The sequence below is a fragment of the Mytilus trossulus genome, chromosome 6, assembly GCF_036588685.1.
Source record: "Mytilus trossulus isolate FHL-02 chromosome 6, PNRI_Mtr1.1.1.hap1, whole genome shotgun sequence".
Taxonomy (NCBI): domain Eukaryota; kingdom Metazoa; phylum Mollusca; class Bivalvia; order Mytilida; family Mytilidae; genus Mytilus; species Mytilus trossulus.
This window is the reverse complement of record NC_086378.1, coordinates 58,553,786-58,572,520: the sequence shown is the minus strand read 5'-3', so window position 1 is coordinate 58,572,520 and position 18,735 is coordinate 58,553,786. Positions and strand designations below refer to the sequence as shown.

At 32.2% G+C, this 18,735-nt stretch overlaps 1 protein-coding gene and 1 long non-coding RNA gene across 2 annotated transcripts in view; both read left to right on the top strand.

Moving 5' to 3' along the window:
* LOC134722852 (uncharacterized) overlaps positions 1-18,735 on the top strand; it is a 239,738-nt gene that overhangs the window by 197,322 nt on the left and 23,681 nt on the right. The gene's annotated exons all lie outside the window — the stretch shown is intronic.
* Positions 15,308-17,645, top strand: LOC134723592 (uncharacterized). Its single transcript, XR_010108125.1, has 3 exons — positions 15,308-15,693; positions 16,702-16,768; positions 17,219-17,645. It is a non-coding gene; the product is annotated as an uncharacterized LOC134723592 (long non-coding RNA).

Below are 18,735 nucleotides of genomic sequence, written 5' to 3'. Positions count from 1 at the left end.
TTGAAACAATAGTATTGGTATACGGACTGATTATAAGGTATTCATAAGACACACACCCTTTTTGGAAATCCTGAATCGTCAACTGTCACTTGTACATTTGTACCTTTAGCAAGATAAATCTGACTGCGACCTCATTTCATAATCATTTCGTGGATCGTCATAGCGGAAGGTTCACATGATAAATTTGAATGATATTTTTGAAATCTGGTTTTGCTTCTTCGTAAAAACCAAAAGAGGGGTGGGGAAAGTTTAAAACTTCAAGTGGAATGTAGTTTTGTTTATTATAACGATGAAGTTAGTTTTTGTCCAGCCTGTTGCAGAAAGCTCGACATAGGGATAGTGATCCGGCGGCTGCGGCTACGGCGGCTGCGGCTACGGCGGCGGCGGCGGCGGCGTTAGCTAACTTCTTAAAAGCTTTATATTTTAGGAGGTAGAAGACCTGGATGATTCATACTTTGTATATAGATGCCTCATGATACGAACTTTCCGTCAGTCACATGTTTAATGTCCTTGTCCTCATTTTCATGGTTCAGTGACTACTTGAAAACATAGTTAAGATTTTTTGTAATGTTGAATTCTCTCTTATTATAAGTAATTGGATAACTATATTTGGTATGTGCGTACCTTGCAAGGTCCTCATGCCCGTCAGACAGTTTTCACTTGACCTCGACCTCAATTCATTGATCAGTGAACAAGGTACAGTTTTGGTGGTCAAGTCCATATCTCAGATACTATAAGCAATAGGTCTAGTATATTCGGTGTATGGAAGGAATGTAAGGTGTACATGTACAACTGGCAGGTGTTATCTGACCTTGACCTCATTTTCATGGTTCAGTGGTTATAGTTAAGTTTTTGTGTTTTGGTCTGTTTTTCTTATACTATATGCAACAGGTCAACTATATTTGGTGTATGGAATGATTGTAAGGTGTACATGTCTAGCAGACAGATGTCATCTGACCTTGACCTCATTTTCATGGTTCAGTGGTCAAAGTTAAGTTTTCGAGTTTTGGTCTATTTTTCTAATACTTTATGCATTAGGTCAACTATATTTGGTGTATGGAAATATTTTATGATCTATATGTCTGTTACGCAGGTGTTATTTGACCTTGACCTCGTTTTCACGGCTTATTCCTTAGTGTTAAGTGTTGTGTTTTGGTCTGTTTTTCTGAATTTATAAGCAATAAGTCAACTATATTTGTTGTATTTAAGAATTGTTAGCTGTACATGTCAGCCTGGCATGGTTCATCTGACCTTGACTTCATTTTCATGGTTCATTGATCAATGTTATCTTTTCTTCGTTAATGTTGAGTTTATGTGACAGTTGTAATAAAGCTTTATATTTGGTCTATCAACATAATACCTATGATTAGTAAAGAAGGCGAGACATTTCAGCGTGTGCACTCTTGTTGCATTCGGTGTAGGGTATGTACCAGAAATGATTGAGTCTCAGTATTTACGGGATTCTTGTATGATTTAAAATTCTATCACTACTACAAAGTGTTAGAGAATCTTGTAAAACATTAAATGATCGACACTTGATTTTAAACGCATAACATTTGTATTATATTTTGTTATTTGTAGAACTTGGAAAAACAATACTGTTTTGAGAGGAACTACAATAAACAGAATGAACGATAATGACAATAGACCACAAGACTACGAGTTGCTTGGTTGCTGAATGGTATGTAATTTTATTCGTTCATTGTATGTTCACTTGTTTGTGTTGATATGTCTTTCGATTAAGTTAAGCCATTTCAATTATTGATATTTTAAATTGCGTCACTCTTTTTTGTGACGTTACACTATTGTTTCAGGCTAGGGTGAAGGTTGGTTCATATTAAAACGTTTAAACCAGGAATATTTGTCTGCATCTGTCATGCATAAGTCAGGAACATGTTGTTCAGTGATTGTTGTGTTAGTGTGGTTTATAAGTGTTTCTGTTTTATGTACATTATACCGTTGGCTTTCTGTTTCAATGGTTTAACAATAGTCAATTATGTGGCTCTTTATACCTAGCTGTTTGGTAATACACAACTTAGACATTAAACAATTATGTTGACCGGGTAAGCCTCAAACCATCGAACCTCAGCATGTCCATCATGGTTCAGTGTACTATCACGGTTACGAGTCTTATATATTACTTGACTTTAATCTATTCGAAAATATGTACTTAATCAATCTAAATCGTAACTACTCTGCTAATCGTGCTACGCCTATAATAGCACGCCTCCACTATTGCAGGCGTATAATAGCATGCATCCACTATAGCACACCTATAATAGCACGTCTACACTATAGCCCGCCTATAATAGCACGTCTACACTATAGCCCGCCTGTAATAGCACGCCTCCACTATTGTAGGCGTAGTGATATTGGCCAAGTAGTAAAATTGCCACTAATAAGTATTGTTCACAATGAAAGCATAGCAAGAGAAGGGCAAGGAGACGACGAGAAATGTAATATGTTGAAAAAAGTCTGATTTCTTCCCTAGAGGAGGAAGGTTTCAACATTGATCAATTTCTGAAGCTGAAACAACAACCAGTATTGTTTAAATGATTCAGCACAAGTAATAAGATTCAGTCTGGAACGGTCATTTATCACTAGTAACAAAATTTCAGTCTGAAACGGTCATTTGGCACTAGGAAAAATATTTCAGTCTGAAACGGAAATTTAGCACTAGTAAACGATTTCAGTCTGAAACGGTCATTTAGCAATCGTAACAATATTTCTATCTGAAACGGTAATTTAGCACTAGTAACACGATTTCAATCTGAAACGGAAAATTAGCAATAGTGAACAGATTTTAGTCTGAAACGGTAATTTAGGACAAAAAACAAGGTTAAAATCTGAAACGGTAATTAAGCACTAGTAACAAGATTTCAGTCTGTAACGGTCATTTACCACTAGAAACAAGATTTCAGTCTGTAACGGTCATTATCACTAGAAACAAGATTTCAGTCTGTAACGGTCATTTAGCACTAGAAACAAGATTTCAGTCTGAAACGGTCATTTAGCACTAGAAACAAGATTTCAGTCTGAAACGGTCATTTAGCACTAGAAACAAGATTTTAGTCTAAAACGATTTTTAAGCACTAGAAACAAGATTTCAGTCTGTAACGGTAATTTAGCACTAGAAACAAGATTTCAGTCTGAAAGTTCATTTTGCTCTGATCAAGTCTCAATCGACTGAATCTACACAGATAGAAATCTTTCTAAGAATTTTTAGACACCGTTTCGATCTATTGATTCGAAAAAGGTGACATAAATAAAATGTTAGGTCGGCCTAATACGGAATCAGATCGAGACGTCATACGATATAAAATGCTGAAAATGAGTCCCGAAAAATAAAAATTCCGTTCAAAATGATAAATAATTATTCCCTGTCAGTTTTATATTAGCTTAAAGACTCAGTTTTCTTTTCAAAGTGAGATAGGTCGTTACCATCTATTTATAAGCCAATAACGCTTTTATTAAAGTTGTGGAGGGGAAATGTTAAGTCGTGTTTTGTCTCAACATGTTTATAATTACAAACACAGAAATGAGCTGATTTACAACAACAATTAGTTTACTGTAAACCAACTTATATTCGCGAGCGATTTATTTTCGCGAAATTTGCGAGCAGAAAAATAACGCGAACATGTAAACCTTGGATCTTTCCTTATTACACTTCATCAAGTGAATCAGAAAATCGCGAAATTCAATAGCAGCGAAGTAGTCAAGAAAGGGTAAAACGCGAAATCACGTATCCGCGAAAATAAGTGGGTTTACAGTATACAATACACCAGATGAATGATAAGCTGTATAAATACTCAATAAACTAAGACTAGACTGGAACCATACGCAGCATAGATGTGCCTTTACTCATTTAAATGCATTTGAGAAAAGCTTTGAATCTCAAGCAGATGTTTTAGAAAGCTTCACCTTTACTCAATCAGATGAATATGCGACAGCTTGGCAACTCATGTGTATAAGAAGCTGTACTATTCTTATAGCACAGTTATTTGGATATAGGAAGATGTGGTGTGAGTGCCAATGAGACAACTCTCCATCCAAATAACAATTTAAAAATTAAACCATTATAGGTTAAAGTACGGCCTTCAACACGGAGCCTTGGCTCACACCGATCAACAAGCTATAAAGGGCCCCAAAATTACTAGTGTAAAACCATTCAAACGGGAAAACCAACGGTCTAATCTATATAAACAAAACGAGAACGAGAAACACGTATATATTACATAAACAAACGACAACTACTGTACATCAGATTCCTGACTTGTACATTCTTATCGCAAAGTACATTCTTATTAAATAACATTAGATACATTCTAAAAGCATAGTATTCAAAATTTATTAAGTTGTATGAGAAGCTGTGCACTTACTCAATAAATGCAGATAATACTGGAACCATGTTCTGATATACAAAGCAGTGCCCTAACTCAATAACTAAGGAATGTATCCCCCTCATGCAAAGCTCTGATTCCTTTCACGGATTTGGCTATACTTTTTGGACCTTTAGGATTTTAGCTCTTCATCTTTTATATCAGCTTTGGATTTCAAATATTTTGGCCACGAGCATCACTGAAGAGACATGTATTGTCGAAATGCGCATCTGGTGCAAGAAAATTGGTACCGTTAATTTAATCAATAAAATGCTGATAATACTGGAACCATGTTCTGATATACAAAGCAGTGCCCTTACTCAATAAAATGCAGATTATGTTGGAAACATGTTCTGATATACAAAGCAGTGCCCTAACTAAAAAAAAATTCAGATAATACTGGAACCATGTTCTGATATACAAAGCTGTGCCCTTACTGAATCAGATGCATTTGAGACAAGCTTAGGATTTCAAGTAGATGTTCAAGAAGCTTAACCCTAAGCCATACTGACACATATGATGTTTCCTTTTTCAATTTTATGTCTGAGACACTGTGAACTTACTCAATAAATTTTACAGATATAACTGGAACCATGTTCTAATATACAAAATTATGCCCTTACTTAGTCTGATGCATTTAAGGTGATCTTGGGATCTCAAATCATGTTTGAAAAACTGTATTCCTTCTGTAGCACAACCTTATGTACATTCTTTTAGCGAAGCACTAAATACTTTCGTAACACATAACACTATGTGTATTATATTAATATAACATTTAGTACATTTCGTTAGATAACACAAGATACAATATAATAACATAGTATATAAAACTTAATCAGATGAATGAAAATCTGTACTTTCATGCAATAAACTGTAGATTAGACTTGAACCACAATCTGATATGCTAAGCTGTGCCCTTATTCATTCAGATGCAATTGAGACAAGCTTTGGATCTTAAGCAGATGTTTAAGAAAGTTTCACCCTAAGCCATGCAGACACATATGTATCCTTTCTCAATCTTGTGTATGATTAGTTCTATTCTTACTGATTTCGTTGAAGATATTGCAAGATACATTCTTATAGAAAAGCACTTAGTACATTCATATAGCATAGCACTAAGAACATTCTTAAAGCATAGCACTAAGAACATTCTTAAAGCATAACACTAAATACATTCTTATAACATAACACAAGACAAGACACATTTTGAACGTGATAGCTTGAGGACTCAATCAGATGTATAAAAACACTATACACTTACTCAATATAACGTACATTCTTATAGCATAACACTTTGTTCGGACTTTTAAATAAAACACTAGGTACATTATATTAATATAAGATTAAGTACAATCTTGTCAGATACTACTGACAATACAATACAATATGATAACATAGGATTTGGACCTCAATCAGATGAATGAGGAATTGTGTAATTACTAAATAAACTGTGCATTATACTTGAACCATATTTTGATATACAAAGCTGTGCCCTTACTCATACAGATGCATTTGATACAAGCTTGGGATCCCAAGCAGATGTTTAAGAAAGCTTCACCCTAAGCCATACTGACACATATGGTGTATCCTTTCTCAATCTTATGTATGAGAAGGTGTACTGTTACTTAATGCTTTAAAGATTTTGCAAAATACATTCTTATATAATAGCACCAAGTACATTCTTATAGCATAGAACTAAGTATATTCTTATAGCAGAGGACTTACTACATTCTTATAGCATATCACTAAGTACATTCTTAAAGCATAGCACTAAGTACATTCTTATAACATAACATAAAAAACATTCTGAACTTTATAGCTTTAGTACCTAATAAGATGAATAAAAAACTGTAACCTGCTCAATAAAACGTACGTTCTTGTTAGATACCATTAGAAACATTATGATAACATAGCATTTAGACCGTAATCAGATGAATGAGAGGCTGTACAATTACTCAATAAACTGTAGATTAGACTGGAACCATATTCTGATATGTTTGCAAAGCTGTGCCCTTACTCATTCAGATGCATTTGAGACAAGCTTGGGATCTCAGGCAGATGTTTGTGAAAGCTCACCCTAAGCCATACAGACACATATGTTGTATCCTTTCTCAATCTTATGTATGAGAAGTTGTATTGTTACTTATTTCGTTAAAGATTTTGGAAGATACATTCTTATAGCATAGCACTAAGTACATTCTTATAGCATAGTACTAAGTACATTATTATAGCATAGCACTAAGTACATTCTTATAGCATAGCACTAAGTACATTCTTATAGCATAGCACTAAGTACATTCTTATAGCATAGCACTAAGTACATTCTTATAACATAACACAACAAAAGACACATTTTGAACGTGAAAGCTTGAGGACTCAATCAGGTGTATAAAAAACACTATACACTAACTCAATATAACGTACATTGTAATAGCATAACACTTTGTTCGTACTTTAAAATTAAACACTAGGTACATTATATTAATATAAGATTGATTACAATCTTGTCAGATACTACTGACAATTTAATACAATATGATAACATAGGATTTGGACCTCAATCAGATGAATTAGGAATTGTATAATTACAAAATAAACCGCATTATACTTGAAAAATATTTTGATATACAAAGCTGTGCCCTTACTCATTCAGATGCATTTGATACAAGCTTGGGATCCCAAGCAAATGTTTAAGAAAGCTTCACCCTAAGCCATACTGACACATATTGTGTATCATTTCTCAATCTTTTGTATGAGAAGGTGTATTTTTACTTAATGCTTTATACATTTTGCAAGATACATTCTTATAGCATAGCACTAAGTACATTCTTTTAGCATATCACTAAGTACATTCTTATAGCATATATAGCACTACATACAGTCTTATAGCATAGCACTAAGTACGTTCGTATAACATAATATAATACATGTCATGAACTTTATAGCTTTAGTACCTAATTAGATGAATAAAAAACTGTACACCTGCTCAATAAAACGTACATTCTTTTTAGAACCCACTAAAAACCTTATGATAACATATCATTTAGACCATCATCAGATGAATGAGAAGCTGTACAATTACTCAACAAACTGTAGATTAGACTGGAACCATATTCTGATATGTTTGCAAAGCTGTGCCCTTACTTATTCAGATGCATTTGAGACAAGCTTGGAATCTCAGGCAGATGTTTGAGAAAGCTTCACCCTAAGCCAAACAGACACATATGTTGTATCCTTTCTCAATCTTATGTATGAGAAATTGTCTTGTTACTTATTTCGTTAAAGATTTTGCAAGATACATTATTATAGCATAGCAGTAAGTACATTCTTATAGCATAGCACTAAGTACATTCTTATAACATAACACAACACAAGACACATTTTGAACGTGATAGCTTGAGGACTCAATCAGATGTATAAAAAACACTATACACTAACTCAATATAACGTACATTCTTATAGCATAACACTTTGTTCGGACTTTAAAATAAAACACTAGGTACATTATATTAATATAAGATTAAGTACAATCTTGTCAGATACTACTGACAATACAATACAATATGATAACATAGGATTTGGACCTCAATCAGATGAATGAGGAATTGTATAATTACTAAATAAACTGTGCAATATACTTGAACCATATTTTGATATACAAAACTGTGCCCTTACTCATAAATATGCATTTGATACAAGCTTGGGATCCCAAGCAGATGTTTAAGAAAGCTTCACCCTAAGCCATACTGACACATATGGTGTATCCTTTCTCAATCTTATGTATGAGAAGGTGTACTGTTACTTAATGCTTTAAAGATTTTGCAAGATACATTCTTATAAAATAGCACCAAGTACATTCTTATAGCATAGAACTAAGTATATTCTTATAGCAGAGGACTTACTACATTCTTATAGCATATCACTAAGTACATTCTTAAAGCATAGCACTAAGTACATTCTTATAACATAACATAAAAAACATTCTGAACTTTATAGCTTTAGTACATAATAAGATGAATAAAAAACTGTAACCTGCTCAATAAAACGTACGTTCTTGTAAGATACCATTAGAAACATAATGATAACATAGCATTTAGACCATAATCAGATGAATGAGAGGCTGTACAATTACTCAATAAACTGTAGATTAGACTGGAACCATATTCTGATATGTTTGCAAAGCTGTGCCCTTACTCATTCAGATGCTTGAGACAAGCTTGGGATCTCAGGCAGATGTTTGTGAAAGCTCACCCTAAGCCATACAGACACATATGTTGTATCCTTTCTCAATCTTATGTATGAGAAGTTGTATTGTTACTTATTTCGTTAAAGATTTTGGAAGATACATTCTTATAGCATAGCACTAAGTACATTCTTATAGCATAGCACTAAGTACATTCTTATAGCATAGCACTAAGTACATTCTTATAGCATAGCACTAAGTACATTCTTATAACATAACACAACAAAAGACACATTTTGAACGTGAAAGCTTGAGGACTCAATCAGGTGTATAAAACACTATACACTAACTCAATATAACGTACATTCTAATAGCATAACACTTTGTTCGTACTTTAAAATTAAACACTAGGTACATTATATTAATGTAAGATTGATTACAATCTTGTCAGATACTACTGACAATTTAATACAATATGATAACATAGGATTTGGACCTCAATCAGATGAATTAGGGATTGTATAATTACAAAATAAACCGCATTATACTTGAAAAATATTTTGATTTACAAAGCTGTGCCCTTACTCATTCAGATGCATTAGATACAAGCTTGGGATCCCAAGCAAATGTTTAAGAAAGCTTCACCCTAAGCCATACTGACACATATTGTGTATCATTTCTCAATCTTTTGTATGAGAAGGTGTATTTTTACTTAATGCTTTATACATTTTGCAAGATACATTCTTATAGCATAGCACTAAGTACATTCTTTTAGCATATCACTAAGTACATTCTTATAGCATATATAGCACTACATACAGTCTTATAGCATAGCACTAAGTACGTTCGTATAACATAATATAATACATGTCATGAACTTTATAGCTTTAGTACCTAATTAGATGAATAAAAAACTGTACACCTGCTCAATAAAACGTACATTCTTTTTAGAACCCACTAAAAACCTTATGATAACATATCGTTTAGACCATCATCAGATGAATGAGAAGCTGTACAATTACTCAACAAACTGTAGATTAGACTGGAACCATATTCTGATATGTTTGCAAAGCTGTGCCCTTACTCATTCAGATGCATTTGAGACAAGCTTGGGATCTCAGGCAGATGTTTGTGAAAGCTCACCCTAAGCCATACAGACACATATGTTGTATCCTTTCTCAATCTTATGTATGAGAAGTTGTATTGTTACTTATTTCGTTAAAGATTTTGGAAGATACATTCTTATAGCATAGCACTAAGTACATTCTTATAACATAACACAACACAAGACGCATTTTGAACGTGATAGCTTGAGGACTCAATCAGATGTATAAAAAACACTATACACTAACTCAATATAACGTTTATAACACTTTGTTCGGACTTTAAAATAAAACACTAGGTACATTATATTAATATAAGATTAAGTACAATCTTGTCAGATACTACTGACAATACAATACAATATGATAACATAGGATTTGGACCTCAATCAGTTGAATGAGGAATTGTATAATTACTAAATAAACTGTGCATTATACTTGAACCATATTTTGATATACAAAGCTGTACCCTTTCTCATACAAATGCATTTGATACAAGTTTGGGATCCCAAGCAGATGTTTAAGAAAGCTTCACCCTAAGCCATAATGACACATATGGTGTATCCTTTCTCAATCCTATGTATGAGAAGGTGTACTGTTACTTAATGCTTTAAAGATTATGCAAGATACATTCTTATAAAATAGCACCAAGTACATTCTTATAGCATAGAACTAAGTATATTCTTATAGCAGAGGACTTACTACATTCTTATAGCATATCACTAAGCACATTCTTAAAGCATAGCACTAAGTACATTCTTATAACATAACATAAAAAACATTCTGACCTTTATAGCTTTAGTACCTAATAAGATGAATAAAAAAACTGTAACCTGCTCAATAAAACGTACGTTCTTGTTAGATACCATTAGAAACATTATGATAACATAGCATTTAGACCATAATCAGATGAATGAGAGGCTGTACAATTACTCAATAAACTGTAGATTAGACTGGAACCATTTTCTGATATGTTTGCAAAGCTGTGCCCTTACTCATTCAGATGCATTTGAGACAAGCTTGGGATCTCAGGTAGATGTTTGTGAAAGCTCACCCTAAGCCATACAGACACATATGTTGTATCCTTTCTCAATCGTTTGTATGAGAAGTTGTATTGTTACTTATTTCGTTAAAGAGTTTGGAAGATACATTCTTATAGCATAGCACTAAGTACATTCTTATAGCATAGCACTAAGTACATTCTTATAGCATAGCATTAAGTATATTCTTATAGCATAGCACTAAGTACATTCTTATAGCATAGCAATAAGTACATTCTTATAACATAACACAAGACAAGACACATTTTGAACGTGATAGCTTGATGACTCAAACAGATGTATAAAAAAACAATACACTAACTCAATTTAACGTACATTCTTAAACATAGCACTTTCTTCTTACTTTAAATCATAACACTAGGTACATTATATTAATTAAAGATTAAGTACATTCTTGACAGATACTACTAAATATAATATAATAGCATATGATTTAGACCCTAATCCACTGTGTCTAAACCACACCGGTAAAATTTGTTCGGACCCGATGGTATCTAACATCCGGCACAATGACGGAACATTAATAGACAATAGAAAGCTAGGTTTCTCCTTATTTTCTTATCTTTTTTATGATATCGAAGAATATATATACATATACAACTATTTTCTATTGTGATATACACGTTTTTCTACAACCGTTCTTTACTAACGAAGAAATAAGTAAAAATGCATGTCAAATGACAAATTGAGTAATGTAAGTCATTATGAGCATCACAATACTTGTGTTTCTGTGTATGGAACGAAAGAAATGGGTCATGTCGAAATGGAACTGGTCGGTTTCGGCAGTGCTTACCACCCGGTTTGGTCATAGATTTCAAAATGCATAACCCGGTTTGGTCAAATAAAAAAAATGTTGGAGGATTTTATGTCATTTTGCTTAGTTGCTTTCTTGACACATTCAGACATCATATATTTTTAATATCTATTACTGTGCGTATTGATATGTATTTATTTATTATAGATGTATAAGGGAAGGTTGATTTATCACAAAACATGTTTAACTTACGCATTTTTGCGACTGGCCTTTGAAAGTCTTATATACATTTTTTTAATTTTAGTTCATTTATATATATATATTTGGTTTGGTGTGACGTCCATTTTCATGGAACTAGATCCTTGCTGTGTTGTAACTTTGACTCATTCCCCATTTCCGATCTCCATTTTTTTTATTATATTATTCAGTAATAAAAAAAAATAACTCACATTACTCACCTTCACATTTATCTTTTGTCGTGTTGATACTGCATGAAGAGTTGACGGGTGCAACATTTGGACCAGGATCTGCTTACCCGTCCGGAGCACCTGAGATCACCCCTAGTTTTTGGTGGGGTTTGTGTTGTTTATTCGTTAGTTTTCTATGGTGTGTCATGTGTACTAGTGTTTGTCTGTTTGTCTTTTTTTCATTTTAAGTCATGGCGTTGTCATATTGGTTTAGATTTATGAGTTTGACTGTCCCTTTGGTATCTTTCATCCCTCTTTTGCAGGGGACATAGACATACCGAAAATCCGTGTGTCCATCTGTCCATTCGCACGTATACAATCATTGCCAGATGTTTATGAAACTGATAGTAAATGTTTATATGATCGTTGTGTTGAACAATTTTGAAAATTAATGCAGATCAGATGGTATATATGTGCCTTTAAAGTATCAATGTTATGAGAAATGGCATCATTAGGGCACTTGTGCTAACAGTTCTCCCAGCAAGCACTCTTATACAAATGTATACATAATTTGTGTTTGATTGTTATGGAACCTATACTATCGGATAAGATAAAATAAAAGCAGCAGGAATCAACAATGTTGAAGAGAGTTATGACCCTTGGAAACATTATTAAGCAGGAATCAACAATGTTGAAGAGAGTTATGACTCTTGGAAACATTATTTATTTGAATGAAAAATTGCGTTGTTAGCGTTTTCCTATGTACAATTCCGGTCTATTGTAAAAACCAATGGAAAAGGTTTTAAATAAAAATGTATTAGAAAATAGCGACAGTCAACAGTTTTAAATTTCATCATTGGAAATATCAAGTATATGGAAAATTGTATTGTAAGCGCTCTCAAGCGTTTAAATTTTGCCAGATTTTATCAAATGTATGTTACAGATTTATATCATCAACGTCTCAGAATGTTTCGAAAATCAGTGCCGACCAAATACTATTGAAAGAATTACGCTTCTTGGAAATAACATTTATATCAAAAATTGCATTGGTTTCCTCTGAATCCGTTATTTCTCTAAGGTATTTATAAAATAATCAAATGTAAAAACACTGTAAAAACACCCGTTAAAAAAAAAAAAAAAAAAAAAATCCTGTGTGTCCGAAATGCATATCAAAACTCACCTGCACCGATAATTAAGAAAGATAAATAATTGCACGACGATAATTAACGAGGAACATAAAAGAAAGATAAACAATACCCAACTTCACCACCTAGAATGAATAATGCAAGACCACGTTGCAATCATTTGGGAATCAGGGACTAAATACATACATGTATTTCATCTCATCATTCTTTGTACTTTCGATAAATTTTTAAAAAAAAGTACGAGACGCTCCCGAAAGGGCATTGGCTGTCAGTTGAATTCAAGTTCAACGATTTTACTAAAAATTCTTCAATTTAATATAAAATATACTAAAACGTGTCTTCAATTGCATTCAGTCGGCAATAAACAATGTATGTCCTCGGTAAAATATATCAGAATTTCGTTTTTAAGTTACTTTAAACGCCATCTAAAAAAAATCGCAGACAACCGGCGGTCACATTACCCAATTATTTATAAATTCTATAATGAAATCTCGTTTGTCATAGATTCTGGTATTCAGATTATTGATATGTTGTTACATTCAACATGTTAAATATTGATGGAAATTAGGCAAAGACAGTATAAAGGGTGAAACGAGAGAACATTCAGAATTTATAACCAAATTTGCTTCATCTCACAGATTTGAAGGAAATTATCTCAAATGTAAAGTTTTATAAATATTTCATGAAGATTGATAGAATCCTAGGCCTTAAGTATGATAACCCGGCATAAATTCAGAGTTTATAGTATGCATATCTTACTTAAAGTCCTGAATATAAAATTACTTCATAATATTTGCAAATATGTACGTGCTTATGTTTACTCTTCGCAGTCATTGAAACTCATCGATCCTTCTTGAATATCATTTATGGGGTGTGTTTCCTTTTAATAACACAAAAGTAAGCCGTACCACATAAATCTGTTTTTTGTCACCACGGCATAAAAAATACAAGCTAGACATACAAAAATATCTCAAAAGACCTTACAATAGTGTTTTCTATCCTGAATATGTACTAAATGTTCAAAATTGCTAGAAACAGCAGAATAATGTGAGGCCCCAGGGTAAAAAAAACATAGAAAATTGCTTACCCCTGGGTCATAAAAAAATTGAACTTGTAAATGTTATAAGCTTATAATTGTTAAGTTCTTGAAATAGAAAACAATAACTATGCTTGGAAGTTATGCAAAAATCGGAAGCAAGCAGTCATCTCTATAACATTTTAAGTGAATTTATATCTCAGACTGGTATCTGCATACATACAATATTGCAAATATACTATAAATGACATAACATTTATATAGTATTCTGTTATGCTTTCAATATGTTACCAAAACAGTTTTTAAAAGGTTCTGGGCATTTTATATCAGAAAATATGCAAATAGGGTAATCTAGCAATTATTAAGGTCTTTTTTTCAAAGTCTTTTGAAATTTGAAACAGGGGAGGGGGTATAAAATGTTCATTAAAAGAAACTTAGAGTATACACATGGATTTCTTTAAGGCTGTAATTCTGATAAATGATATAAAAAGAAGATGTGGTATGATTGCCAATGAGACAACTATCCACAAAATACCAAATTGACACGAATATTAACAACTATAAGTCACCGTACGGCCTTCAACAATGAGCAAAGCCCATACCGCATAGTCAGCTATAAAAGGCCCCGATAAGACAATGTTAAACAATTCAAACGAGAAAACTGACGGCCTTATTTATGTAAAAAAATGAACGAAAAACAAATATGTAACACATAAACAAACGACAGCCACTAAATTACAGGCTCCTGACTTGGGACAGGCACATACATAAATAATGTGGCGGGGTTAAACATGTTAGCGGGATCCCAACCCTCTGATAAATGAGTCTTAATGTAAGAAAAATTTATTTAAGAGTTTTCTATTGGAATAAATGTGTGTTCATCTATAGGTTGCACTTTGTAAACACAGCTGTTTCTCAAACCACGCCTCTTTTTTGGGAGATTTAGAATATTCCTAGAAAAATAATTGTGTTAACATACTGGTTCCCAGTTGTGCTCTCTGTGTTCCATCTCAGAGAGACATAAATTGGGAATGTTACCAGTATATATACATGTGCATATACTTTACATTAAAATATGTGGTAACCCTTCATTCGAGGTAGGGGCAGTTAAGAACATTTGTGTTAGTTTAAACTCTGAAAAGTTCAGGGCATATACATGTTGAAGATATGCCGCACAGCCCTATATTTTGACCTTTGAAAAAATTGTATCGCATACGCGGGTAGGTTAATGCGGTTTCAAATATTTTTTTACAATTTTTGGTGATTGCATCGAAATCTCATCTATTACGTCATTTTCGAAACTATACGAATTTTGATTGGCTAAATCGGACGTTGGGAGAATTTGCTATAGAGTGGTGATTTTTTGGCTTCACCGAGGTCAAAGATTTATCAACTTGTTGTTTTTCGACAACGGCATTGCAACATTAACAATATCTTCATACATGACCATTGTTCCCTTGAACACTTACAGTTTTAAGTAAGAAAATCGCCAAAAACTAAGATTCATCAACGTCAATGTTTAGCTTGTCACGTCACAGTCATTATTATCAGCTGTTGAGCACCTTGTCACAGAAGTCGGCACATGGAAATCACAATGAAAAGGTGGATTTTGCATACATTTTGAGGTAAATACGTTGTAAATTGTAACTCTTTATCACCGGTTCCCATTTCTTCTTATTGAATTTGTTGAAGTGAATCAAAACATTTATAATTCGTCATTTATTTGGATAACCGACGACGAAAACCGTTGACCTATGAATCAATCAACGAATCAATAAAGTTAGCTAAACGGAAACAATGCTCGGAGAAAGATTGTTTTAATATTAGTTATATTAGACTTGATTTTTCCCAAGCTAACTGTAACATAATAATTAGACCCCCCCCCCCCCCCCTTAATTCCCCCTTGGTTTAGTGTATGCAATAAATTAAAACTATTCATTTTTACTTTGGTAGTAAGGGGTGCACTCCCTATATTATCATACCCAGTCTACCTATCCTTAAGCTTAGTCATTTTTTGTTTATACTTTTATACACCACCCACGCAAATGAACAGTGTTGGTGTTTTTACATTTTAAACAGAGAATGACATTGTTTCAATTCAGAATTATTTTTTTTTCATTGTGATTTAAGCATAAATTTTATTAAAATAAAACATGGATTTGTTTCAAAAATAGATTTATATATCCATTGTCATTTCTAAGTTTATAAAAAATACCAGAATTAAAAATTATAAATGCATGTTCAAACAAATAAAATGTACTATTATTAAAGTTATATTTCAGTTATCAGGCTACTGAGATTTTACAAAACAGAGAATTTGCTCATCTCAGTTAATATATTATCCAATTTAATTTTAAGTAATAGACATGAAAATTTTAAATTGATTTACACTTTCATTCAATTGACATAAAGACTATTGATTACTTGTAGGATTTGCTAATCCAAATAAGTGACTTTAAAAGGTGTCAATCTACATTGATGTAAATATTTCAATATCATACAGATTAAATACCTAACAGTTTTTTTTAAGTATCTCCTTTATTGCATTTTTCCTACATGTTTAACAAAAAACTTTTGGTGTGTTTATTGCTTTTAAAGTTTTGATTATGCAATTTTATATTTGTCTTTTGCAGAATTTGTATTCACTGGGTTTTTTACTGCTTCCAAGTGAGTTGACATGTAGGAAGTCTGCATTATGATGTAAGCATTCAAATATTATATTACTGACACTTTAATATTTTTTAGTCACATGAAGTGATATGAAAGCTATTTAAAGATTAATTGCTTATGAGTTTAGATTACTCTGTCTATTATATTTATGTGTTAAGAAAGTAAACAAGCATGGCAAATATTTTATTACAAACATGTAAGTTTACTATTAGTTTTACCAACTACTGCTGATACTAAGGACTACAGCTATTAAGCTTACTAAAATTTGATTATATTGATGTTCTCTTTTTGTATCAGAATAAGAATATAAATAAAATAAATAATTGTTATGTTCAAAATATTAGTAACAGGGCACATTAAGAGCATATTATTATATAAATCAAGTACAATGATTGAAGTAATAGATATTATGCATATATATAGCAATGGGGCTTATAAATTAATTATATTGTGTATAATAATATCATTTTTTTTTTGCAGGATTTTAAGATGAATGAGAAACAATGGCTACTTCCAATACAATAGCACAATTGATAAAATGAACAAGACACAAGGACTGCACTTTTCATTCTAAGGAAGATCAACAAATGATACCCAAACAAGGATATTATTTTCATATCAGATTCCTGTACATGAGATATAAAGAGAAAATTCATTTTCCTGAAAAGACAACTCTTTACTTATACATATGTGTGACAAAATTAATGGAATCAAGACTGTTTTAACTGTGCTAAAAAGAATACAAATTAGAAGTTAATTGACTGTATTAAAAAAAGTGAGAAAAAAATTTACTGTATGAAAAAGCAGGTTCAGCAAAAGGAAATATGTTGAAATGAATGAATAACTAACTGCAATGATTCTGGAACATGTGTTAGTTCATGATCAAACAAAGGAAAAGTTTATAAGAAAGTGGAATACATATATATATAGTATGTGATATTGTGTCCTAATTATCATCACTGAGGAGAGGATGTTTCACAGACCTTTTACTTCATAAATGTGTCACTGTGTACAAATTGTGATTTCATTCAGTGGATAAATTATATTTAGCTGTGGAATATTAAAATCAAAATCATTAATAGTGTTTATTGATAATAATGTGAAACAAAAGCAAAAGTGTTAGGAATGATGAAATGTTTTCACATACAAATTAGCATATATAGATTCATCAATAGGAACACTCATTCCATAATTTCAATGATTGTGAAACATGTTTTATAACAAAAACAAAAAATATCTATGTTATTCGGTTATGATGGTAAGTTGTGACACATTGAAAAACATACCACATGAAGTAAAATAAGTCATGTTAGCTGCATTTAATACACAATTTCAAATCAATCAATCAATGAATGGATATTTTAAATTACTTGGGTTAAATGAAAAACTTTGAGGTTTTCTGTCAGACACTGATCATATATTCCCTTACAAAAACATTCACACACCCTTTTCAGAAAGTACCAAATAATGCTTATTGAGGTGCAATTATCAATATTAATTCAATTATCTAATTACATGAAGCTTTAAAAGATGATAAATAATAATAACTTTTCTTATTCAGTTCAACATGATTTAAACTGATGTCTGCTAGTTTTATGCTGCTTTATCCTTAAAAATAAACACCTCATTGATGGTTAGCAATTATAAAAGATAATATATTATATTGATATTAATAAAATATAGATAATCAAAACAGTTGTCCAAGTTCATGATTTTTCTAATTCATACAAATTTAGGCCACAGATTCATCAATTGGGGTCTGAACTGGGGGGTGAGGGGGGTTGTCAATTAGTTGCTATGAGAATTTTTCTCTATAATTTTTATTCAAATAGCATCTTTTCTTTACCCTGCAAAATTATTATTATATGTTCTTTAAATAAACTTTACACCCTATATATACCTATATTTCTGTTTCCTGTACCTTAAAAAGAGATTACAGCTAATTTCCAAAAGCATGTAGAGCAAGACTTAGGTTACCTTGCTTGCTTTGTTCGATA